This window comes from Sander lucioperca, chromosome 17, assembly GCF_008315115.2.
Source record: "Sander lucioperca isolate FBNREF2018 chromosome 17, SLUC_FBN_1.2, whole genome shotgun sequence".
Classification (NCBI taxonomy): domain Eukaryota; kingdom Metazoa; phylum Chordata; class Actinopteri; order Perciformes; family Percidae; genus Sander; species Sander lucioperca.
The window spans coordinates 17,683,750-17,710,598 of NC_050189.1; the positions used below are offsets into that span (position 1 = coordinate 17,683,750).

The 26,849-nt window shown below is 38.9% G+C and overlaps 2 protein-coding genes and 2 long non-coding RNA genes across 4 annotated transcripts in view; 1 reads left to right on the plus strand and 3 right to left on the minus strand.

Moving 5' to 3' along the window:
• The window catches only part of LOC116059868 (low affinity immunoglobulin gamma Fc region receptor II-b-like), a 347,874-nt gene that overhangs the window by 294,534 nt on the left and 26,491 nt on the right, over positions 1-26,849 (plus strand). The gene's annotated exons all lie outside the window — the stretch shown is intronic.
• The window catches only part of LOC116064565, a 305,191-nt gene that overhangs the window by 26,613 nt on the left and 251,729 nt on the right, over positions 1-26,849 (minus strand). The window lies entirely within an intron of this gene.
• On the minus strand, positions 1,571-26,078 carry LOC116034098. The gene is made up of 3 exons (XR_004100975.2): positions 25,935-26,078; positions 7,272-7,275; positions 1,571-1,580 (listed from the first exon to the last, which is right to left on the minus strand). It is a non-coding gene; the product is annotated as an uncharacterized LOC116034098 (long non-coding RNA).
• On the minus strand, positions 8,493-23,439 carry LOC118493599. Its single transcript, XR_004895546.1, has 3 exons — positions 23,428-23,439; positions 20,780-20,787; positions 8,493-8,580 (listed from the first exon to the last, which is right to left on the minus strand). It is a non-coding gene; the product is annotated as an uncharacterized LOC118493599 (long non-coding RNA).

A 26,849-nucleotide genomic window follows, 5' to 3' on the forward strand; every position in this document is an offset into this window, starting at 1 on the left:
TGCTAGCAGGCACTGATAGTGTACACAGCACATGTAGCCTATGTAACGCAATGCATTCTTTATATTTTGTTTGTGCAGACACGCTGTAAATGTGTACAACAAAGCCTGAAGACAATGTTCTGATTTACTTTTCAAAGGTATGTGGCTCCATAATGTAATTAGGTTTTAATGAAGTGCTGTAACTTATGCACTTAGGCTGCGGTTATGCCATTCTATAGAGGGTTTTCACGACGCGTCATCGGACCCGAAGTCGCCATGTTGGAGGTACTCCGCATCACAACAAAGCACAGGCACTGAAGTAGATCCCGAACGGCGTCAAGGAAAATGGTTAATTATTGGCGTGTTTTAGGTTGTACCAATAGGTCAGACCGAGAAAAACATTTGGAATATTATCGACTTCCAAAAGTTATTAAAAACCAGGGAGAGGAATGCCAGAAGTTATCAGAGGAAAGGAGGCGCTTGTGGTTGGCAAAGCTCAACCAGGATCTACGACGGAAAATCTGTCTTGTTCGGTCTTTGAAATGAAAAAAAAACTATTGAGTCACTTGGCTACACCTTGAGTATCACAATGATATACAGTTAAGGTTAGGTTGATTAAAGACGTTATTGCATTACTTACTTTGGCCTTCACAACACATTGGTCGTTAATGACTTGGTACTGCGTCTCCCTCACCCATCCACACACCATCTGGTTATAAGCCTCCAAACTTTTGTAGGATTTAAGGTCTTCCGCTGTGTATGGGCTCGGCGAGAAAACCAGGTAGTTGACAACTGAATGGAACTGAATGAACTCGGGATATGCAACTGAAGGAAGAATCACTGAGTCGCCATGGATCCAAGAAGAGGGAGCCAACTTGTAGGGATCTGCACAGCTAGTAAACTGTAATTTCTCAAAATATTGCGCCTTTTTTGTGGTCTAAGTCCTTCCATGCCTTTGCATCTTGGACGCGTTTTGATGAGCTTTTCTGTTGTTTAGATATAAAGTATTAAAGTATCCAAAGTGCACAATACTCCATTCAGTTGTTTACACCGACTGCCTCCAACATGGCCGCGCATCCAGGTTACCGCCCAGAACGTGACGTGGGTGAAACCCCTCTATATGAGAAGTTTACAAGTTATGATTCAGATGATGGTTTTGTGGGCATTTTCTATTGCTGAAAGAGTGGTTGTCAGAGAAGCTGTATACTTTTGATCGGAAGCTGTAAATGTGTACACCAAAGCCTGAAGACAATGTTCTGATTTACTTTCCAAAGGAAAAATAAAGAAAGAAGAAAAATTCAACATTTCGCCTCTGTTCCCCTGATGCTTGACCACTGTTACACTATCAGCAAGTCTGAGCATTATGTAAAAGTAGAATCTAATAGTACCAGTTAGTGCAAGGGAAAATATCTATTAATTATATGATTAATAATTAATTATGTTAATTTTTTTATTATTAGCCACATAAGGCGTCACTGTACCGTCTACGGTACAGATTGTGGCTGTCGCTGTAATCTCCATTTATAAACGTTTTTATAACTTTAAAGCATTATATCTTAAAAATATACAGCCATGCGCCACACCAATTGAAAGCTTAGACTCTCATTATTCCATTAAGCCCACACAGAAAGCATAAGATGATTTATAGCAGTTACACAACTGCTACAAAGTTATAATAAATAAAACAATACAGCGTAAACAGCGCAGCCCGTGTGTAGTGCATCCTTACCTGTTTCCTTGTCCCTTTAGCCACTGCTTGTATTTTTTGCCCAAAACTTTTTTTTCTTAAATCCCCAAGAGTCCAAGGAAATGGAATATCCAAGCCATTATATTTAAAACGAGCTGTTCACCTCACAATCTTGACGTTTCTGGCCGAATCACAACGGGAAATCGCTACACTGTTTTTCATTTCTGCACTTCTAACGCTGCTCGCTTCTCTCCTGAGGGTCCTAGCAACTTGATGTGGGCGTCACTCTATTCTCTGACTTCTAAGGTTTCCATGGATACCTGGTATAAGCCAATCGGTGCAGGTTTGCCTGCGATACACCAATAAGAAAGCTGAAGACTCCTCTGACGCGTTTTGGCCCACGTGTACTCGAGCGACATTTGCTCGGACCAGTTAGATTTAAATGCTCTAAGACCCGGCTACATTTGTAGCCAATGAGCAGACAAGTCGATCGATACCAAATGTGCCGGTGAAATTTTAACCTTGTAATGGCTGGAGCTGTGTCAAAGCAAAAACAGGGCCTCCTATAAGCATTTCACACCCTGTGCAGTTTATAATGACTTATTTCTATATATTTATGTATATAGTTATTTCAAGTATGTGTATGATTGATGTGGGTGTGTTTGTGTATTTGAGAAGTGTTTTATTTTGTACTTTATTGGCTTTTTTCTTTGCACTTTTCAAATAAAAATCAGAAAAACGCACAGACATATATGTAGAAAGAAATTCATATAAAATCAATTTTTGAGTCTTTTGGCTTCTGGATTTTTTCTGTAGTAAGCTGAGACATGTGGCTAATGTCCTGGATTGTCTGTCACCTGGAATATATGTTCACAGCAGTGTATTTTAATCATTTTATAGATGTATGACTTGGACGGAAATAGAAACCCTCCATTCTAGCCTCTGTAACTCTGTGTCAGTAAGGCCTAGAATCACTCTGACACTTGGAACAAAAACTTGAGAGTGTTTTCTTTCACATCCCTGAGTGTCAAAGTATATGGGAGCTGTACCAATTTTAATTTGGGTATGACGTTTAGACCAAAAGCTTGAAAATGCAGGTGATACTAAAGAGGTTAATATATATATACATTTTTAACATCAACCATCTCACTGGATAATATAAACAGAGTAAATAAACTATTAATAGGATGTCAGTATTTAAGAAGAAAACATTGCCAAATCTAGCTGCAAGCAATATTGAGGTAGCCAAGCTTCTCATTGCCCCCAAAACATTAGCATACCAGGTATTTATCTTCACTTGCATTATAAGGAGTAAGAGAACAAGAGTTTTAAAGAGTAACAATACAACCATAGAGTAGATGGAGAGTCTGGATTTGTTAGAAACTATGGTCTTTGACCCAAATAAATCACTTACAGATTTACTCTTTAAAACGTCTTGATCAAGTTCTTGGTTCATATCCTTTCCTTTGACGTGTTAAAAAAACCGTCCGCTTGCTGTTCCAGTGTTGTTTGGTTCCTTTAGCGAAGTGTTTACTTGAAAAATTTGTGGACTTCATTTCAGAGAAAATTTTGGGTAATGTATTGAGAGGTTATTTCCATCATTCCACATCATAGGTCTACCGCATTGCTATCTTTCTCTTTCCTGCTACTCAATGTTCTTGTGACTTTTTTTACAAATGTTTTCAACAAGGTCACATTGCATCCATTTTACATGCACAGGTAGGTGAGAAATTAAAGGGAAAACTTAAATAAATAAGTAATAAATGAGTAAAGAGACACATGCACGGCATTAGAGCTGCAAAGATTATCGATTAGTTTAATTAAATTAATCGCCAACTATTTTGATATTGATTAGTCAGTTTGATTTTTTTAAGATTAAGAAAAATTCTTTGATTCCAGCTTGTTAAATGTGAATATTTTCTAGTTTTTTCGCTCCTCTGTGACCGTAGACTGAATGAAGTTATCATCGCTAAAAGGAGGTGGTTTGTTGGGGCAGAGGGGTGGCAGGAGCCAGTCACTAATAAGACTCACTCTGACCTGACATTTGCATTTGGATCATTTTCCCTTTAATTTGTCTCACTTACCTTGAATGTCCCAGTTCAAATAATACAATGATATTTAACATATTTAAAGTAAATATTAACAGACTAAGTTTATGTTTTTGTATAGTCAGTGTTGGAATATTGAAGTTTCTTTTCTTTATTTTAAAGGTATGACTCCTTCACCATGATGATACCAGAGCTGCTTGAGGGACAGCGGTATGTGTGCACATACCGTTTTAGCCAAGACCACTTGGAATTGTATTTTAATTCCATCAGGGCCTCAGGTAGGAGCTGATATTTAAGTGAGCAATGTTATTGAGATATTTTCAATGTGTGTGTATATATATATATATATATATATATATATATATATATGTATGTGTGTATATATATATGTGTGTATGTATGTATGTATGTGTATGTGTATATATATATATATATATACATATATATATATATATATATGTATATATATATATGTGTATATATATTTACTTACTTACTTACTTACCTGGAATACACTTGCCTTTTTAATTTCAGGTGGATGGAACAACAATCCAACTGTTGCTCACTTCCAGAGTTATTTCCGGCGCATTATGGTCCGCTGTGGCATTGCTCCAGGGAAGACAGGCAACGTTCAACCACAGGATGACACCATGTGTCTCTCAGCTCTTGACATGTCATCTGTGGTGCCAGCTGAGGACGATGATGATGACAACATTGCATCCTCTCCCTTTGAGCAAATCACTGGTGTTGTGTTGGGCCATAGCTATTTAGCAACAACCTTTGGGTGCCTAACTGACAATGCGCTTGTTTACATTGCGGGATTTGTAGTTAGGCAAGTCATGAGAAAACTTGCATGTAATGAATGTCGTAGTAGTTTGGTAGCTTCGACCATACCATCTTTTGGCGATAATCTGCTTACCCTCAGAAACAACAGAGGCCTAGTGATACCAAGTCAAGGTACCGTTAAAGTGATTCACTCGGCTGAGCACTGCATCCGACGGGCCTCTGACATCAACTCAGCAGCCCGTCAGTGCCCAGTGTCTCTATTAAACAGAGTCGTGAAAGCAGAAGTAGGGTCTAAGGACATATTTGGTCTTCGTGATCACATTGTTGAGACTCAAGATGGCATAAACAACCACCACTTTAGCTTAATTTCACTGGTCGTCTGTACCTTTCATAAGTTGAGACAACACCATGTGGCAAAGGTTCATACTCAAGCTTGAGCAAAAGTCTAAGGAAGAAACTGTGTAAGGTAGTGTTGTTGCAGGGATACTAAACACTTAGTTTTAAGAATGGTTAACTCAGCTGACAGTCCTGGAAGGATGTCACCAGTTAGCTTTGCAGTGTAACACACAAGTCCAGCCTCCGAGTCAAACTTTGGTTTTTCCACACACCATACTATCCTCAAACTGCTTCTCTTTCTCTGCCACCTCAGCTTTTCAACGGAACAATAACAGGTCAGGTGCTAACCATGTAAGAACCATATTTACTGTATATGTTATATGTATATTTATTTACTAGGCGATGGATATTGGGTTTGGTGAGTGCATTGTTTTGTTTTGTAATACTGACTAGCTTTGTGCTGTCGACAACTGCATTAATTTGCTGCCTAAATGGAAAAAGACTGCTGTGTTTTTACCTCATGTATGCAGCGAGCTCTACCTGGGAATTATCTTTTCTGTTTGCTGCATTGTATTGTTTGCTTGACTTTGTGTGCAACTAAAATCAATATAGAAGTGTGTTGAGTTTAGACATGCGCTGTATAGCATTTGAAAACCAAGTACAAACAAACACTACACTGATTTAAGGGGTGTGAGGAGGGTTCTGTATGAATGTGATTCTGTTTCACAAGACTGGAAACCAACACAGTTTAAGAGACCAATATAATCCAAGTTGTCTAGCTAATGTTCTAATATTTTCATTCCCAATACATTGGAACATGTGATGGTGATTACTAGATGTTGTTACTTTAATCCAGATTGTACTTAAACAATTCAGAGAATTGGACATGCACGATAATCTATCGTATTATCATGTAGTTCCAGGCAGGTTTTGGCAACAAGCTTCAGATGCAGACCTCAAAACTTCTCAGGCCAGCCACTTCCATGAAACACGTCAAATGTAAATTTGCCTTCATCTCTTTTCAAGGTCAACAAAATGTTTATTTCTGACCAAATTGATTTTGTACAGTTAAAGTAACCCCATTCACGCAAAACATGGCTTAAAGAAATATGATCAGTCAGTTACTGTGTGGATGGTAGTGGTCAAGTTGTTTTTTATAAGTTAAGTGTACATTTCTCTGCTTGGAGGAAGAAAATTAACTGTGAATGTGCTGTACTCTTTTGATATTACTCGAAATAACCCTTGTGTTTAAAATGTACAATATGCAGGAGTTGATCCTCAATACCCACTTTTGGCTGTGTTGTTCCTAACTTTGTTTTTTTACCGATTGTACTCAAACCTTTTAATGGAAAAAAACAGTGTGGCGCTTGTAACCTGTAAGCAGTGTTGGGAGTAACGCGTTACAAAAGTAACGCAATTACAGTAATGTATTCCTTTTTGCTGTAACGCAGTAATATAACGCATTACTAATTAAATTTCGGTAATATTATACTCGTTACAATCTCAGTAACGCGAGTTACAACGCATTTTAACGCAACATTTAGTGGTGCATTGTTTTTTTTAAGAATTCACCAACACCGCGACACATTTCTTCACAGGAAAAAAAAAAGCCGTATTATTTTCCTGTCGCTGTATTCGATGGTTGAGATGACTGCAGAGACAGATACATTTGCGAGATGGATATTATTTTCAGGAGTTATTACGCTGCGTTGAAGTGAGCTGTCCTGTTTCTGTCCCCGTGGTCAGAACCAGAACCAGAGACGGTACGGACAGCATGTATGTCCCAACAGGTGACGGTACGGACAGCATGTATGTCCCAACAGGTGACGGTACGGACAGCATGTATGTCCCAACAGGTGACGGTACGTCAGCGGCTGACAGATATAAACATGTCGGGAATTAATGTTGAGGCTTGCTACACGTAAATATCATTGCATTTTATCAGCCGTAGAGAGTAACTCTGCCTGTAGTGGAATGGTTTCGAATGACGACCAAAAGCGCTTGTCTTTTACTGTGACCATTTACTGTTCAATATGTTGCAGTTTTACAAACAAGAAAGTTAACAACTGGAGCCTGACGAACATGTTGCATCCTGGTTGCTTCTCAGTAAGCTAGCAAGAGTAGGCTACACAACAGACAACTTCCGTGTAGCCTACTTCAAAATAAAAGCACTTCCTGTGACTATTCGCAGTAAAACTAAATTACTGTTAAATAAGGTTGTGTAGGCAACCTTTTCACAAATCAGCTGTAAATCAAGTACTGTAAATAATGTTAATAGTGAGTTTTAATCACACTATAATTGAACATTTCCTTTAGAGTGTTTTAACCTAAACAACATGAATTTCTTATTGAAGTGCTATAAAACATTTTACAACAATGCCGTACTTTTAATTGAGTATTTTCATTTTCTCCTAATTGCCTATTATACATTTTACTTATCTATTTTTTTTATAGATTTAGTTACTTTGCATATTTATATTAATTATACAAAATATGAATAATCTATGATGTATTAAAGTGGATAAAGAGGAGACTTGTGAAATTAACAAGCTAGCTGCCAAATCAAACTTCCCCTGTTATTTTGGTGAAAGTAACTCAAAAGTAATGCAAAAGTAGTGTAACGCATGACAATTCAGAGACAGTAATATTGTAATATAACTAATTACTCTCAAATGACAGTAACTAGTAATCTATAATGTATTACATTTTGGAAGTAACTTGCCCAACACTGCCTGTAAGTACAGTCCTAATAGTATGCTTGTTCTCTCCCTGTCCATCTTCAAACAGTACATCCATGATTATTATACATGGAATTCCACAAATCTTATGTATATGTGAGTTTTTCACAAGGATACAGTGGGCTCAAGGGCTTGTTTCTTCCTTGCAAACTGGGGATGGAGGTGTTGAAGGACACTGGAATTTGTGAAAATGTCAACTGTTTAGCTATTTAAGATGTATTTACTACTTTAGAACATACTTATTTAATGTGGCAAAAGTATTGTGGGACAGGAATAAAGAAAAGATGAATCTTTGGCACCTCAACTATCTATCTTTCACATTATGTTCCTCTCAAATTTGTGATTTGCTTCCACCTGCAAATTGCTTTGTGTATCATATTTAATAAACCAATACAATTTAAATGTTTAAATCAACATGTATAGTCACACCATTGTAGCCATTTTGCATGCAGTAGGCTAAGGTAAGTAGCGATAGTGTGATGGCTATGGACATTTCTGTTAACTGTTTGGTCATTTCTGTTGCCTGTATTGTTGATTTCTATAGGTTTCCTGTGTTGGTATGTTTATTCTGTAGTTTTCTGTTCCTGTCTTGTAAATATGTCCTGTGTTGTGTATTGTGGTCTTTATATATTTTGTTGTGTTCCCTGTTGTGACTTTCTCTGTTTATGTTCTGTTTCCTGCCTTATTTTGATAGTCTGTTTTCTGTCTTGTCATGTCTAGTTTTACTTCCTGTGTTTGCCCTCCTTTGTTGATTGTCCTGCCCCGTCCTGATGTGTTTCACCTGTTGTCTCACCTGTTCCTGATTTACTCATCACCTCATGTATTTAGCTTCTGTGTTCCCTTTCTCTCTTGTTAGATCGTCTTGTGTTCTTCCCTGTGACCTGTGTTTTGCTCCCTCGTGTCTTGTGTCAGCGTGTGTTCCTGCCTGTGTTTTTGCCCGTCAGTTTATGCATTACCTTGTGAGTTTTCCAGTCTTTGTACTGCCGCTTTTTGTTTAATTAAATCCCTGAGTTACATTCATCTCCTGCCTGCCTCAACCTGCATTTGGGTCCTCTACCTTCCGCCATCATCACAGATAGTTCATTCTAAGTTTACTCAAGTGGAAGAATGTGACTAATAAACTTAGGTCTACTAGTACTAGCCTATGCATTATATTTTGAAAAAGAAGTAGATTATCTTAATATCAAAACCTTAAATTTTCTCTGGACTCTATGATAAATACATGTCTGACCGTTGGAAAGAACCAAAAAAAACTAGAAAATCGCATTCATGACAATTTATGGTGATTTTATTTCTGTTAGACCTTTGCTACATTGACGCTGATGCATTAAAGAGGGGCTCCTCTGTTCCAAGATGGCGGCTCTATTGACGCATTCTTTCCAATGAACTGCCATAGCCAAGGCGACATCTAGGGTATATATCTATGAGATTAGATCTGTGGTTTCTAAGAAAGAGATGGAGATGCTTGTTCATGCTTTTATTTCTTCACGTTTGGATTATTGCAGCGTACTGTACACTTGTTTAAAAAAATCTTCCATGGAAAAACTGCAAGTTGTGCAGAATGCAGCAGCAAGACTTTTGTCTAAGACCAGCAGGAGGGCGCACAGTACTCCTGTGCTTAAGGCTCTTCATTGGCTACCGATTGGTTTTAGAGTGCATTTTAAAATTTTAATCATTACTTATAGAGCCTTGCATGGCCAAACTCCATCTTACATCCTGGATCTATTGCACGCACACACTTCTGACGTCTTCAAGTCAAGACCTTTTAACTATTTCCAGAACACATTTTAAAACAAGAGGTGATTGTGCCTTTTCAGTGGTGGCTCCAAGGCTCTGGAACTCTCTCCTTTTAGCCTTGAGAGCCTAGGATTCTGTGGAAACTTTTAAAAAAACACCTAAAGACTTTTTAGACAAGCATTTAATTAGCCATATGGTTTTGTATTTTATGTGCATTTTGTGACCCCTCTTGTCTGTGAAAGGTGCTATATAAATAAAGTTTACTTACTTACTTACTAATGCTACCCTGCATGTTGAAAAAGACGGCAAAAGGGTTCTAATTGAGTGGTCTCTGCATGAGCTGGATCAAAAAGGCCAAAGTTGTGCTGGTGAAAGAAGGTGATGCTGATATGTCTTTAATGTGCTGAAAAAAGAGGGTTTAATTGAACATGAGACCAAGATTCTGGGGCAGTGATGCCAGTAACGCGTTACTCTAATTTGACCACTTTTTTCAGTAACAAGTAATCTAACGCATTACTATTTCCAAACCAGTAATCAGATTAAAGTTACTTATCCAAGTCACTGTGTGTTACTATTTTTGTCATTTTCCTTAGTAAAAATATATATTTTTGCTTTCTTCTTGCATCTCGGGGAGTGAAGTCACGTATGCGACAAGTCACGTTTTCAGCATGAGGACAGTTCACTTGTACCACGCAGCGGCACAAACATAAACAGCAATGGAGGGAGGAGAGAGATGCGCGTTTTCTAGCTGGAAATACAGTCACTATTTTGAGCTTGTGTCAGCTAAAGACGGCAATATTAAGGTTCGTTGTACACTCTGTGCTGGTGGCGACAAAGTGCTATCTAGCTACAAAAACACTACGTCAAATTTGAAGAAACATTTGGAGTCGCAGCACCGCAGTCAAACTTACAGAGCAAGTCCCACCAGGTGGTGCGAAGCAGAGAGCAGAAGGTCGTCACCCAACGTCACCCATCATGAACATGCTCTACATCCCAGCACATTATTTGTGACACGTTACGCAGTTTTCTTTACAACATTGGTGATGCGGAGCATATTAGTAAAGCAGGTGAATGATGAAAACACTTTGAAATAAAAGATTAGTTAGGAGTAGTAGGCCTAGGACTTTTATAGTGTGGTATATTTCAGTTGCAGCACTGTGTTGTCGCTGTATGGAGAAGGAACTTCGTAGACACTGATCTTGATTATAAAAAGGTTTATTACAAGCAAAGATTCAGCATCAATTTAACAGACCCATGGATATCTGGAGAGACGACCAGCCCAATCTTCAAATTCTGTCGCTCTAACTTTCCTTTGTTAACACAGGGTATATATTCCATGCATAGGGCGTAATGTGTGAGTGCATGGTTCGACACAGAATTAGCCAATCAGTGCCTGTTATCTGGCACAATTCCAAAAAAGGTCTTTTCTGTCTTGGGGGGACCCCCACTCATGTTAACACTTTCCAGATGTTCTCAGTACATGTAGTGTAGAGTTCATACATCCTCCTTATACCAAAAACTTAGATCACAATGGTAAATAGTCAGATACCACAGATTTCCCCCCTACGAGACTTAATAAAGTCTCGGAAAATAAAAAAGAATAGGATTACAACAGAATAACACTTCTCATTATATCAGGTTCCTTATAACATACCCTTTGGGGTGTAATCAAACTTATAGAGTGTAACAAAATGGAATTGTTGGAGTGTGAGAGCGAAAAACCCATCTGGCAGCTATCTTTCAAATAACCATCAATCAATCTAGATAGGAAAACTCTCTCACGGTCCCTCTGCCTAGGCGACCACCTTAGTACTCCAGATCAATTAGAAAATAAATCTTTAGCAATTTATGTAGAATTATGGTTTAAGCCAATACATGTGAAAACCTCAGAAAATGAAATAAAATCAAAACAATGTCCAAATTCAGGCAGGTCGACCCTTCGGATCCGAAAAAGGACCTTTCCCTGCCTGGACCCCATTTCCCTAAGCGTCAAGGAAAAAAAGAAAAAACATCTGAGGTCTCCATATATTCACTTCATGACAAAAACTTCATTATTCAAGCAATTAATACAAAAATATGATACAAAATATGCTTTACTTATGCAAACATGTATATATCAGACAAACACAGGAATGTAGTCCACTACATTGCAGCTTCTCAGCAATGTTGAATATCAATGCAGTGTTGGTGTGATGTAATCTGAACAGATCCACACCATCCTGGTTCAGAGTTCTCCTAGTTCCTTCATATTGTCCATGTTTGTATCTGTATCCCCTCTGCACATTCTCCCATATTCTCTGGAAGAAAAGAAAACACCAACCAGTATCTTTTTGCAAAACAACACATAGAAATAAAACATCAAAATAAGAATAAAAAAGAATAAGTAATTAATAATATCAAAAATAATATGAACCAAATATCAAAAGTAGTATAATAAAGTATAATATGAATCACATCACATTCACATTCCATTTCCCCCCTATGAGTAAAAAGGAGGCACCAAACAACACAATAACACTCGAGAATGTGAAACCATAACACAATCAGATATTCAAAAGGGATACGCTTCCATCAATACCCCATCTAACATTGCTCCATCTCTATCCAAATCAGTCACATCTAACAAAGGCATCTGAGTGCTATCTCCAGGCATTACCACTCCAACCCATCTCAATATCATAGCCTTCGCAAAAGTCAACAGCAAAGTACAAAAGCAAAACATCACACATAGTGCTAAAAGAGCCGCCACCAAAATCTGAACCACTACTGCTCCCACTGGTCCTAATTGATCTTGCAGCCAAACGTTTGCAGACCATCCAGCTCCTTCAGATCGACCAAATGCATCCCTTATACTTTTCAATGCATCTATAACACTCGTGATATTATCAGTACTATCAGGAATCAAAGTATAACAATCATCACCCGTCAAGTTCAGAGCTACACACAAACCACCCTGTTTGGCTAAAATATAGTCAAGAGCCATGTCATGTTTCAACAGCGTCAATCTGTGACTTCTTTGAGTATTTGACAAAATGTTAAAACCTCTTATCGTCTCATTTGCAAAACCTTGCAAAGTATAGGTAATATTATCAATGTGATCGGCCAAAAATGTTACTCCATACCAAGGAAAAAGTCCTAATCCCCATTTCTCTCCCAAACTGATTTTCCAATGATAAGCTTCTAGGTTGTGAAATTGTGCCATCTCTCTCTTCACTCTACTTCCAAAACTAGCATCAGTTTGAGCTGTCTCAGGCGCTTCCCCTTTTTGAATGGTATAAACCTCATACGGAAGCTTCAACGTCGCCATATAACAACATCCTATCCATCCATAGGGTAAAATAAATAGGCTTTGTTATCACAAACCCACCAGATATCTTGAAAATTCCCTATAGTCACGTTACCAGGCAAAAGCTGATCTCTAACCATCACTGTTCTACCCTTCTTACTAGATGGTATAGAAAAAGTTACTTTATACATATCTTCACTAACCTTGCGTTCATGCTTATCCAAAGTCATCATATAATCATCACAATCTGATATTCCCATAAACATTCCTGGTCCATCATACGTCTTATTTGAACAAAAACATCCTTTTGTCCTCGTAGGTGTTACTTCCATTGATTCTGGAACTGCTGTTAGCTTATTCTCCTTCTGATCTAACAAGTTTACATAAGGTAATCCATTCAACCAAGAACAATCATATTTAGGTCTAAACAGCTGTGTTGACAAAGACATCACTACATCTACTGCAGATTGTTGATGATACAACAACCATGATAGAGCGTAAGATTGACATTTAGTAGACAGAGGTTGAGCCACTGTCTCTAAAATTGAGTCCCACGTACCAGGTGGAGGTACTTTCAACAGACATGGACCATTCAATTTCTTAACTGACCTCACAGAATGAGTTAACTGCTGGAACCATAGATTCCTACTTGCCCATCTATCTGTGATTCTCAAAACAGAAGAATCAAATCCATATGCTTTCCATGTAGTTTCTCTCTTCCTTAATGAACGGTATTGATCAATCATATCTACTAGTGTTTCACCAAAATTAGAGAACTCATTTTCTGATGCGTCAAGGATGCCATTCTGAACTATTTCAGATGAATCTACATCCTTCTCTTCTACCATCTGTTCACTAAAGTCAGAAATATCCTTACTGCTATTTGTACCTAACTCCGTCTGTAACACAAGCTGGGTTACATTTACTATATTCTTCTCTATTTTCTGAAAAATCGTACTAGGTGTTGGCGTCACATTTACAAGGGATGTTACTACTGTCGTAGCATTCATTTCTTTTGAAGTTACCACCAAATTCACTGCTTTAGTTGAGGTATCAACACTTTCAATTGTTTCCAAGAGCAAATTGACAAACGTCCTCTGTGTATTATTCACTCTTGGAGTAAGTACTGTAGTATATGGTTCCTGTACTCCTTTAGTGACTGTAGAAATTTCAACAGACTTTAAATCTTCCGTCACAAGTGTCACTTTATGAGACACACGACTTGCTATCCAATAATTTTGAAATGGAACTGTTTTAAACTCTGGCTCTGAATAAGTACACACATATTCCCCTAGATCTTCCCATGTGGTATTAAACAAAACAAGTGAACAATCACCTGAAACTTTCCACCATTTCATATCATTGAACAAAGAATACTTCCTTTGACTATAAGATATACCATCCACTTCTGGTCCTCGTAATAATACAACCTCACCACGATTATTTCTCCATTCGGGAAGATTATTACCACCACTGTTCCATCTCCCACATTTACAAGGAAGAATAGTTGTTGTTCCCAACTTGACTTTCATCACAGTCTTCAATACAGTTGGCATTGGCGAAGTCATCCGAGGCGCCACTGTAGTCAACTTTGATACATTTATACCTTTAGCAACTACCAATGCTAAAAGAGTTGAATTACCACTCATTGTTCTAATGTTAGGCTGAAGTGTTGATATCAGTGTTGTTGATTCTTTTGTTTCTTCAACAACTTGGACCCCCATGCTTTTGTTCCCATCTTTTACTACCAGCGTCACCACATTAACTCTGAGTCCCGACTCTATTCCATCGCTTTCAAACTGTGGATCATAAAAAATACACTTATAATCACCTTGATCCTCCCGTTGGGAATTATACACATAAAGACTACAATCCCCTTCAATTTTCAATCTTCTCTTATCATTTAATAACGCATACTTTCTTGATGTCATTGTTCCTAACAGGTCTAAAACTCCACCATGACTGTTTTCCCACCGAACTCTAAATTCTCCTTCACCGCTATTCCCTCTCATACACTGGCATGGAAGCTGAGCTGGCTTTCCTAGAGATACTTCGACTCTAATCTTCGTAGCGTCTTGGTTTGACTTTTTTCCTGACTGGTCTTGGGCTATTTCGTCTAACTGAATCACCGGCTTCTCCTGTAACGGAGTTACAGCCCTCGGCAACCTCTGTGGTTTCACCTTCCACTGGGATAGTCCCTGCTGTATCTGGGACATATTGAAACTCAATATCCCCAAATCTCCTTTCCTGTCCATCAATTGCTGTGTCATGTCTGGCATCCTCAGAAGTATACACATGATCAACAGCATTGTCCACATTATGGACAATCTCTCTTTCTGCTGGCTGTTCTTCCCTACTTTCTTCTGGCTCTTTTGAGCCCTCAACATCTTGATTCCCTAGCCGTGGTGTTTCTTCCCTGGGAGCTTTAACACAATTCGATAAATGATACCACGTTGGAGACCCTTTAACCTGAACGGCTGTTCCCGTACTGCGAACAACCTCAAATGGTCCTTCACGGCGTTCGTTATACCATTTCCTTCTAAATACCTTCACGAACACCTTGTCCCCAGGTTGCACTGTACTCCTTTTTTGCTCATCGAGCTTCTCCTGCACCTCTTCTTTTCTTTGCCTGTCAGAAACATATGTGGATATTCTTTTATGGAAATTAGCCATATATGTAACATATGCTCTCATTTCATCTTCCAAAAAAGCCAAACTTGGACCTTTTCCGCTTGTTCGCAAACAAGGCGTAGGCATCCGTCTTCCTGTGACCAATTCATGGGGTGTCATACGTAAATCACGCAACTCACTTGAGCGACACACCATCAAGGCTAAAGGTAATGCGGCTATCCAGTTCAGCCCTGTATGTTGGCAAATCTTGACAATACGATTTTTCAAAACACCATTCATTTTTTCGCAAATCCCTTGGCTTTGTGGATGATAAACTGCTCCAAGACGTTGTTTAATTCCCAATTTTTGAAAAATCAATTTCACTGTCTTATCCACGAACTCTTTCCCATTATCTGAGGATATTCAATCAGGAAGTCCCCACCTGCTTATCACCTCTCTACACAAAAACTTGGCAACTGACTGAGCATCTTTCCGCTTGGTTGGGCAGGCCTCCGGCCATTGTGAAAATCTATCCACAACAACTAGCATGTATCTTTTACCTTCAACTGGTTTGATCATATCGACATAGTCAATAACCAGCTCACGCATAGGACCTCTTGGGGTTGGAATGTAACCTGGAAGAACAGTCACACCTCTGCGAACATTATTTTTCAAACAAATTGTACATCTGCCTATGATGTGATCAATCTGTTCTAGCAAATATGGTGCCCAAAAACCATATTCCTTTGTGATCTTTCTCCTAACTTCCCCCCTTGCAACATGCGCTAAACCATGTGCCTCCTGGATCATCAGACCCAGCAGGTCTAGCGGTGCTACTATCAACCCTTCATGATTTCTCCAAAGACCAGTAGAATCTTTGACTGCACCTCGGTCTAGCCATAACTGTTTATCAATTGTTGGTGCAGCTTCCTGCATCAAAATCACATCTTTAAGCGTAATGTTGTCTTCTAGGTCTACTCCATGAGTGACCAGAAAAACCTTACCCAATTTGTCAGCTCCTGTAATTGCTTTTGCAGCTTCATCAGCAGCTTTATTCCCTTTTGTAACTTTTGACACATCTGTTTTATGAGCTGCACACTTAGCTATTGCTATTTCTTTAGGTTTCATCATGGCATGCAACAGTTTCATTATTTGCGTATGATGTTGTATCGGAGAACCATCCGTTTTCTTAAATCCTCGTCCTTTCCACACTGATCCAAACAAATGACATACGTTATGGGCATATGCAGAATCAGTGTATATCGTCACTCGCTTTCCTTCTGCTAACAAACACGCTTCTGTTAACCCTACAAGTTCTGCAAGTTGCGCTGACGCAGGCTGTGGTATTACTTCAGCCTTTTCAACAACAAATCCAGATCCTTGTGCTTTTACTACTGCATAGCCAGCACTCAATTTATCTCCCACACGATAACATGACCCATCAGTCCAATACTCCAGGTCTGCCTCACGTAATGGAAGGGCTTGTAAGTCTGATCTAAGCCTCGAATATTTCTCTGCTTCCTGGACACAATCATGTTGTTCACCATCCTCTGGGGTTGGCAAATTCTCAGCTGGATTCACCGTGGCACACCTTGCCAGGGTGACATCTTCCTGCTCTAGAAGCCTATGATAGTCTCTAAGCCTAGGCATAGTCAATGTATATTTTCCATAGTTCAGAAGATTTCTGAGACTATGATGGGTAAGAATTGTTATTGGATAACCCATCGTGACTGATGATGCTTTATCATACATTAAAGAGACTCCTACCATTGCTCTATAACACGGTGGTAACCCTAATTCTACATCTGAATAAGCAGTAGAATAGTAAGAAATAGGTTGAGGGTTCATCCCGGTACCTGTCGGCTGACAAAGAACTGCACATGCATATTTACCTCCCATAGAAGTAGACACATACAGCAAGAAATTTTTAGAATAGTCTGGAAGTGTAAGTGCTGGTGCCTCTTGTAACCTTTGTTTGATTGTTTCAAATGCCAAAAGGCCTTCCTGTGTCCATGCAAGGTTACCATGAAGTTGGTTATTTCCAATATCCTTAATCATAGCCCTCAAGGGTCCCGTCAAGCTAGCATAATTCTCAACCCAAGCCGAAGAGTAACCAGCAATACCAAGAAATGTCAACATCTCTCTGACAGTCCTAGGCTTTGGAGCTTTGCGAATTGCCTCCAATTGACTATCAGCGATGCTTCTATGTCCATGCATTATGTTCTGACCCAAATAAACCACCTTTTCTTGGCAATATTGCAACTTTTTCTGTGAAATCTTATGGCCATTTTCTGCCAATATCTGTAGCAATTTGATCGAATCTTGATGGCATACATCCTCATTTGGTGCACAGACAATAATGTCATCGACATATTGTATTACGGTACTTTGCAATATTTGATCTAGCCCTGTCAAATCATCCTTCAATACTTTATTGAAAATATGAGGACTATGTTTAAACCCTTGTGGCAATCGCCTGTACTCATAAAACTGTCCTTTATAAGTGAATCCAAATAAACCTTGACTTTCTACACTAAGTGGAACACTAAAAAATGCACCGCACAAATCTATCACCGTAAAGTGTGTCGCATCAGAAGTTATCTGAGCTAGCAAAGTATGCGGATCTGGTACTTCTGCTGGGAAGTCAGTTACTACTTCATTTACTGCTCTCAAATCATGCACCATACGATAAGTCTCATCTGGCTTCTTTACTGGCAACAAAGGCGTATTACTCTGAGGATTTTGTGTTATCTTCAAAACACCTGCTTTTAATAGTCCTTCAATTTGTGGTTCAATCCCTTGGATAGCTTCATCTTTCAACGGATACTGACTTTTCCACGGAGGTCTAGCTCCTGGTCGAAGTTCAACCTTAACTGGTTGGGCTGACTTTACACATCCAATATCAGTACTATGTTGAGACCACAGACACTCTGGCACCTGTTGCATCATCTCCTCTTTCAGGGTGTCTGAATCCTTCTTGGCACTGCAGATAGATTCATGTGTCATCCGTACAGCTTGTGGCTGTCCTTGTCCTTGAGCTGAAATCATGATTTTGAGAAATTGCTGATCTTCACTCCTCCAAATTGCCAGATTCTCTCCTGTAGGTCTAAAAACAGCTTTCTCTGCTTCTGTCATCATTTCTCCTATATGCTTCTGCTCATATTCTTCAGAAATCAACAAGGTGACATGTGGCACACTCTTCTCAATCTCAAATTCTTCATCCAGATAATCATCTGTGTTTATCTTCATAGCTGCTCCTTGTGGTCCTAAAATTATGCAACTTGAACTAAGTTGGACTTTCTTTGGTTGATGATTCAACCATTCCTCTGAATTTGATTGGGCAGCATTCTTGAAATACTTGAGCGTACAATGAAATGGATATTCCGGAAGCCTCGCATCTGGCATGTTTGCAACAATAAATTTTTCCCACAATTTAGCTGGTTCCAAAAAATCTGCACTGAGATTTCCAATCCAGAAGACTGAAGAAGCTTCGGTCTCCATTGTCATTAATAATTGGTGAACAATTTCTTTAGGTACTTCCACCAAACAGCCGTCTGGTGTGCATTTTATTGTGCAGTTCAATCTACACAAAGCATCTCTTCCCAACAATGCAATCGGTGTATGTTCTGATACCAATATGGGTATTGTAGTTTTCTGATTTTTATAGCAGAGCTCAATTGGTTCCGTTAGAGGAATCAGCTGTTTCACTCCCTCAAACCCGATTGTCCGAATCAGTTGATTGGACATGGGGAGATGTATAGCATCTTCAGGCCGAATACAGGTGAACGCAGCTCCACTATCCACCATCACTTCCAAAGGACGGTTATTTACTTTCACCTTAATTGTTGGATCTCTTTCCGGCCCTAATGCTACCAGCTGACACCCCCCTTTCGGATCTTCTGGGCACCTCTAGAATCCTGGTTCCGGACCCCTGTAAGGGTTAACCGGTCCTCCATATGGCCTCGTCTGGCCCCTGTAATCTCCTCTGTAGTTTCCTCTGAAATTTCCTCTTGATTTATTACAATCACGGGCAAAGTGTCCATCCTGTCCACAACTGTAACACACTTCTGAGGATTGTTGAGAGTATGGGTTATATCTTCCTCCTCGTCCTCTTGCTCTTCCTCTCCAGTTCTGTGTCTGTCCAGAAACTGGCTGTGCATATGAAACCACTGGAACCACGAATGGTGGTTGAGGCATCTGGGGTTGGAATTGGCTTGACTGAAGTTGTGGCGGTGATTGTTGATTCTGTGGGCACTGGTTTTGCAAAACCACGGCCTGCTTCTTCTCCTTCCTCTTATTGTCCACCAGTTGTATTTGATTGAGTTTTCTAAGAGTCTCTCGGTCCTGTTCTTTCTGCTCATGTTCCTTTTTCCTATATAACTCCACCTGATGGGCTATTTGATCTGTATACACACTTGTTGTCATACTTCCAAGTCCCACTACTTCCGCCAATTTGCTTCTTACCGGAACAGGCAATCCCTTCTGTATTTTGGTTCGCAAAACTGACTTTTCCAGTTGACTCACCTCTGGATCATTTCCTGTAATATTTCTCCACACTTGGTGGGCTCTTGACACATACGCTCTTGGATTTTCTTCTTGTCCCAATGGCTCAATCAAGATATTGTCTGGATTCACATTTGTTGGATACTCATCTCTCAGCGCTCTCCACAGACGACCTCTACTTGCGGCAAACAACTCAGGATCATATACAGAAGTCCCCACATATCGATTGAGTCCTGCTCTCCGGAAGATTTCTCCCATAGCTGGAATCCCAACAAGATTAGCCAAAAGTCTCTTGATATCTCCTATGGCAAACTGTGTTCCTGTCGACATTTCTTCCAACTTTGCAATCCAAGGATGTGCTCCCTCTTGAAGAGTAGGCAACTTATCAAGAATGTCTGACATATCAGTGTTCTGCAAGGGCTTGTACTCCAAATTCTGTCCTCGAATGAACACCGGCAGCATCTTCTCGCTTACCTTTCCCTTTCTTGAGCGCAATATATATTTCTTCTCCACTTTTCGGGATCCTTTCTTCCGCAATTCTTCCCTCCTTGTTTTCAGCTTCTCAAATTGCTTTTCCAGTTCTTTTATTTCTTCTAGTTTAGTAGATCTCTCCAAGTATATCTCACATCGATCCATGTCTCTTTCAACTTCTTCTAACTCAGCTGTAGTAGAACATGATCCCGTAGCTCCTCTGATCTCCTCTTCTCCATCACTCTCATCTCCATTTTCACTTTCGTCAGAGGTCTGATCTCTTATAGCTTGTTGTTTCTTCCGTTTTTCTTCTCCTCTTCTTTCCGCTCTAGCCAGCACCCTTCTGATTGCAGGGGCATATCCTCCCATGATCTCCTCTTCTTCACTCTGATCACCATCGTCATCATCCTTTGTCTGGCTAAACCTCACTCTGCCCTTGGTTTCCAGATGTTTCAATTTCTTCTTACTTTTGGAGTTTGGAGTCATTTTTATAGTCGTTTCTGCTTGTCCTATCTCTATTATTAGGTCATCTTCATCTCTGATGCAGTAGTCACCCTTCTGACTGATCACTGGAAGCTGGGGATAGATGTCCTTAAACTCCGCTTCCTCCTCATAAGGTGGAGGTCTTTTCACTGATTCCGTATGCGAGAAAGGTGTATTAACTTCTGCCATTAATTTTTCTGTTATTTTCTCCTTTTTTGCCATTTCCTCTACACTTTTGTTTCTTTTATCTTTTGTAGCCTTCATCAGTTTCTGTCCCTCGTTCTCAAACAACTTAAGCGTACCCAACTCTTTTTGTCTCTTTATTCTACGTTTTTTGCCTTTTTTCCCCTTCTTCTGATCTGCCTTGTACGTAGACACAAGCACTTGGATTATTTTAATAACATCCGGGTTAAGAGTCCCCTCTACTGGCCATGGCTGTTCAATATCCGGCCAGCGTTTGTGCCATTTTCCTGACAACTTAGCGATATCATTAACTAAAGGATTGTTCTTTTGTACTACATCAACCGGAGTGATTATTTTCTGATTGTTAATGCCCTTTTTCCTGTCTTTTTTCCACATCGTAGCAACTCTTCTGTATTCCTTTATTGTAAATTATTAGTTGTATATAAAAACTACCAATTGTTAAACTAAGAATACTTTAGACTATAGAGCTTATCTTTACCCTCCTTCCTTTTATTTATTTTTATTTTATTTTGATTTTTACTTGTCTATTTATCTTGATAAACGGCGGGTGTCCCACATCCAATATAGAAAGGTAAAGGAACCAGCCAACTTCAAAGCAATCCAAAAAACACTTATTACTCAGCAATACTACAGCACCAACACAATAGTATTCAATTACTCAGGTAATCAAAAAGAAGAACAGATGTCCGATAAAGAAGAGAAAGTTCAATCCTATGTAACTAAAAAGATCCCACACTACTATGTAGTAAATCAATAACCCAATAAACCCTCAATGGCCTTAATTTACCAAATAATCTCAACACTGAATGTCCAACGTAGCTCCAAACAAAGCAACCCATACACATGGAAAATTCCCATGTATAATTCTCGAATGCATTAATTGATCAGTCTGTTGCCAAGTCTCTTGTCAAATTGTCACAATATGGAATATCTTATGCATAAACTTATACAGACAGATGTAATATCTTCTGTAGAGTAATGTAGCTACAATATCCCATAAGAAAAAGCAACCCAAATATGCATCAGCAATGATAACTGTAAATGAGCATACACATATATATCAGGATGCAGGTATTTGTTAAGAGTTTGTGGATAAAACAGTTACTGGCCTTTTGATCAAATCAGATCCAGGACTGCCCACGTTGTCGTGTGACGCACCGGCCAGCACCTCCTCTCTGTCTCTCTCCCCTTCTTCTCGTTTCTCACCCCACAGGAGGAAAAAGGAAAGAAACAAACAACAATTCTTAATCTTTTTATCTCACCAGATCATTCACCATAAAATGTAAGTGTTAATTTATTTAAGTAATCACAATTGTTATGAAATACTAATTTAAAGACTCTAGATTAAAAATCATAATTAGTCTCATTCATATTCCTATTTATAAAGGACAATACACATTATTCTACATTTCTGTAAATATATCAGTGTTAACCAGCTACTTTCAACTATAGTCCTTTTTCCAGATTTTTAAACCAAAACAGCAAAAGATTGCAAAACATTAACACAGGTTAGACTATGCAGTTAGAAATCAGCAAGACACCATGCAGATCATTACAACACAAACTCTTTCCCCGTTAGCCATGTAAAATTACAGGAAACAGTAAAACATTAGCATAGCTACACACCAAATAGCATCCACATTTAGTATATGAAACCATGCAAACATCAAAACACAGCCAAGCAACACAGACCTAACCATCTCCTAGCACCACTCAAAGGTGCATAACAGTAATAAAAATAAGAGTAAAAATGAAATAAGCTACATCACTCGTGAAGGATGCGTTAATACAGCACCAGTTAATAAGATGATAAAGAATAATTAACAGATTTATGAATAATCAATCTACTTAACTCAAAAACCGTTTTAATCATTGCAATAATATTTCCCTTTTTTTATCGATCAGCATAACTCTTATCTATAAATTTAATAGATCTCAATCAGATAATTTCATAATTAAGCAATTGCCACTTTAATTTTACTAGGCTGCATTCAACCCCCCTTTCTCCTTTCGCCACTCCATCTCTGTACTCAAGTGCAGGCAAGGAGTGGCCTAAACTTTCTGTGAAGACTTGAATTCCTAAAATTCCTAGACATGCGCAGTTCATACACCAGTGTGATTCTGTTGGGAGCAGAGCTCCACAGCATTGAAGCACACAACTTGACCAAGGAAAATAACTAAAGACTAATTCAAGTCCACTTTGACATAGAATCCCATAATCTTACCCGTTTCTAAACGGCAGATATTGCAAACAACAATACACTACCATAAAACAAGTTAAACAATCACAAAAAGTCAAAGAAAACTTAACGCTCTCAGCAAACAGACCAGCTGTCTCTCCGTTTTTCCTTCACCAGACCACATTTATAAAATAACAACATCCCGGGACAAAATGAACAAACCAACACAACACATAGAACACAGATCCTACTTATGAAGCTTCCTAGTTTTACTATAGTCTAGTCTATTTTCACGTCCTTCGAAGGGGGCTCATAAGTTTTTAGCAATTTTTGAAAACGTTCTCCTTCGAAGAAGACTCATAGGCTAGATCGTTTACACAAAAGTCCTCCTATAGGGGCTCATATCAATTTATGTCTTTTACCTATTTAACAAAGTCCACCCAAAAAAGGCTCATACATTTTAACACTTTAGAAAACGTTCTCTTGAAAAAGAGACTCATATTTTAACCATAATAAACAGAATATCTTTCCTTATTAAACTAAACATATATATCTAATATAGGATATCCTTATCACGCATACACAGCCTATCACATACAGCAGAAACACCACTGTTCACACACACACACACACACACACACCGCTGTTCACACACACCCTCTCTCATACACACAAAAGTCGACATCATTCATGCATGTAATTCCTAAAAAGAGCTTGCTTTCCGCCGTTTTGTTTTTTTTTGTCTTTTTTTTTTGCTACCTTAGGCATAGACGTCCAATAGCAGGCCTACCTCGAACATTATTCGTCAACAATGAACCGATTGGCAAATCTACCATTGAACTGTTAGTCTACACCTCAGTTCTCAGAACTGGCTCAAACTTTTCACCTAATAAAAGTTTAAGTCTACGGCCCATCCTGTGATCGCCTTTTTTCAAAGGGCTTTTTATGTCAGATTAACGGCGTTATCCTTTATTCTTTGTTTTTGTTGGTTTCTCTTTATCGTTACTGTTCTTTTCTGTATTCTTTTATTTTCTCTTATTGCCTTTTATCTTCTCCTTATTACTTCTTGTTTTTATTTTCTCTTGTTTCCTTTTTCTTTCTTTATGTTGTTTAAGCCAAATTGCCCTGGCCAGGGTTATCAACTGTTTTTTTTTTTTTTCTTTAATCCAATTCGCCTATTCCTTAAAATCTTTTCACATTATCTATGTTCCTTATTCCTTAATTCCTTACTTTTTTCTTTTCTCTATGTCTTTAACTCCCTTAAGCCTTTGCTTAATTTTCTCCTCTTATTCCTTTTATTTCTCTGTCTTCCCTCATTACGCCCACATTAAGGCTTATCTCACTCCCCCCTTTTTTTTTTTTTTTTTAATACACCCCAACGCAAAAAAATTTACAACAAAGTTCCAGCCCACACAACAACACACACAGCACAGCAGCTGCACACACAGGTTTCAAACATTACAATGCGGCCCATCACACACACACACACGCGGCTCCCATGAACGACTGCCACCCCAAAAAATGTGAGGAACACTCACCCTAGTAAGCCGGCCTTTGAAGCAGAAGTCGCACACTGAAGCCCCGCAAGCGATGCGCCTGGGGCCGTCAAGGCCGAAGTTCGTGACGCCAAGAATTTGTGGTATATTTCAGTTGCAGCACTGTGTTGTCGCTGTATGGAGAAGGAACTTCGTAGACACTGATCTTGATTATAAAAAGGTTTATTACAAGCAAAGATTCAGCATCAATTTAACAGACCCATGGATATCTGGAGAGACGACCAGCCCAATCTTCAAATTCTGTCGCTCTAACTTTCCTTTGTTAACACAGGGTATATATTCCATGCATAGGGCGTAATGTGAGAGTGCATAGTTCGACACAGAATTAGCCAATCAGTGCCTGTTATCTGGCACAATTCCAAAAAAGGTCTCTTCTGTCTTGGGGGACCTCTACTCATGTTAACAGTTTCCAGATGTTCTCAGTACATGTAGAGTAAGGTTCATACATCCTCCTTATACCAAAAACTTAGATCACAATGGTAAATAGTCAGATACCACAATAGATTATAGGTTCAATACCATTTCAACAGTAATATTATACTTATGATTAAATATGATATTAGCAATTTTATAATTATATAATTATAATTTTTATAATAGCAATTTTCTCCCACGCAAATTCTTGCTGTTTTGCAGCAGCCACTGTGTTGCTTTTTTTTAAACTAAATATATGTTCAAACTCGCTGTATGTGCTCATGAGAATTTCCGCCAACCAGTTTGTTTGTGGTTGTTACCATGGTAAATCGTAGTATCATGGCTCCATTCATGCTGCCTTTTTATAGTGGTGGTGCACGCGCTTAACTCTGAGTGGCAATTCGACCCATTATAGTTTTTGTGTTGACCAAAATAACTTGTCTTTTTCTTAATGAAATTGTATGACATTTCCTCATTTAGGTTCATGAACTTGTGTGTTAAATCTAGTCACACTGAGGTGTGGTGGAATGTCTGATCAGAGTTTGTATAAAAAGATGATGTTGACGTTATTATGGGGACAAAGACACCACAGACAGTTGCCTTGTTCATGGAGTCACGTCGGTGCGCTGCTGAGAGTGAACAGGCAAAACACTGGAATGGACATGTGGCGTTATTTTAAACGACCAGGAAACACTGATGTATGAAACTGCCAATTAGAGTGATTTACTTGTTAATCGAAAATGCATATATATTATTTGTTTAGGTTGTTCGAAATTAAAATCTAATTCATTCATTCAATTTGATCTAAAAATTTAAAAAAAACAACAGAGACTATTTCTAGTCCCTGTGAGTTGTCAAACAAGTGTAGCGGCAGACGCTTCATCAGTAGCAGCAGGAGGTACTGATGGGGTCTTACATCTTCTATATGTCAGGACACCAACCACTGCAGCAGTTACAAGAATCAGAGCACCTGCTGCCAGTCCATGGTATCGGCCTCCAGGAGAGGAGTTTCCATCCTCAGGGACATCATTCATTGAGTTTTCATCCTTGGAGTGTCCTCTGTCAATGCTGCTCACATTCTTCAGAATTAAAGACACGTCTCCATTCTTCAGATCTCTGTCCACCAGCTCCACCCTGTCCTTAAAGGGTGGATGCTGGTAGGTTGGATCCAAGTGTCCATCGATGTTAAAGAGCACATACTGTGGTGGCTCCAGGTCAGCTCTGGTCCACTGTACAACACTGATGGAGGGATCAGCGGCCTGACATAGCAGAGTGACAACATCTCCAGGATACACTGTTAGCACAAGTGTGTCTGAAAAACAATAAAATAATATTAATAAACAAATATATTTTGCAAGACATTTCACAGTTTGCGGAGAGAGAGAGAGAGAGAGAGAGAGAGAGAGAGAGAGAGAGAGAGAGAGAGAGAGAGAATAATAATCATAATAATTAGAAAAATGTATTCCATTTAAAAAAGATTCCACAGTCAGGACACTGCATGTCCTGAAGAAGGAAACAGGTGTTCATGTCCCAGGAGTGTTTCAATCCAAACTACAATCTTTTTTTAATTTTAACTTGTCGTTGGTTTCCAAACTTTCCCCTGTTGTCTAAGCTTTAGCCATTCATGTCTAATGAATTTCATTTCTCATTTTTGTTTCTGCTACATAAATAAAGTTATACTTATAATTTCTACCAGCACCCTGGTTTGGAGTCATTAGCATATAGCGTGATATGTGATGTGATAGAACGGCACCATTCGCCCAGCTAATCAGAGCCGTCTTTTCAAATTCAGACTCTAAATTAAACTTCCAACTTTTTATTTTTATATTTC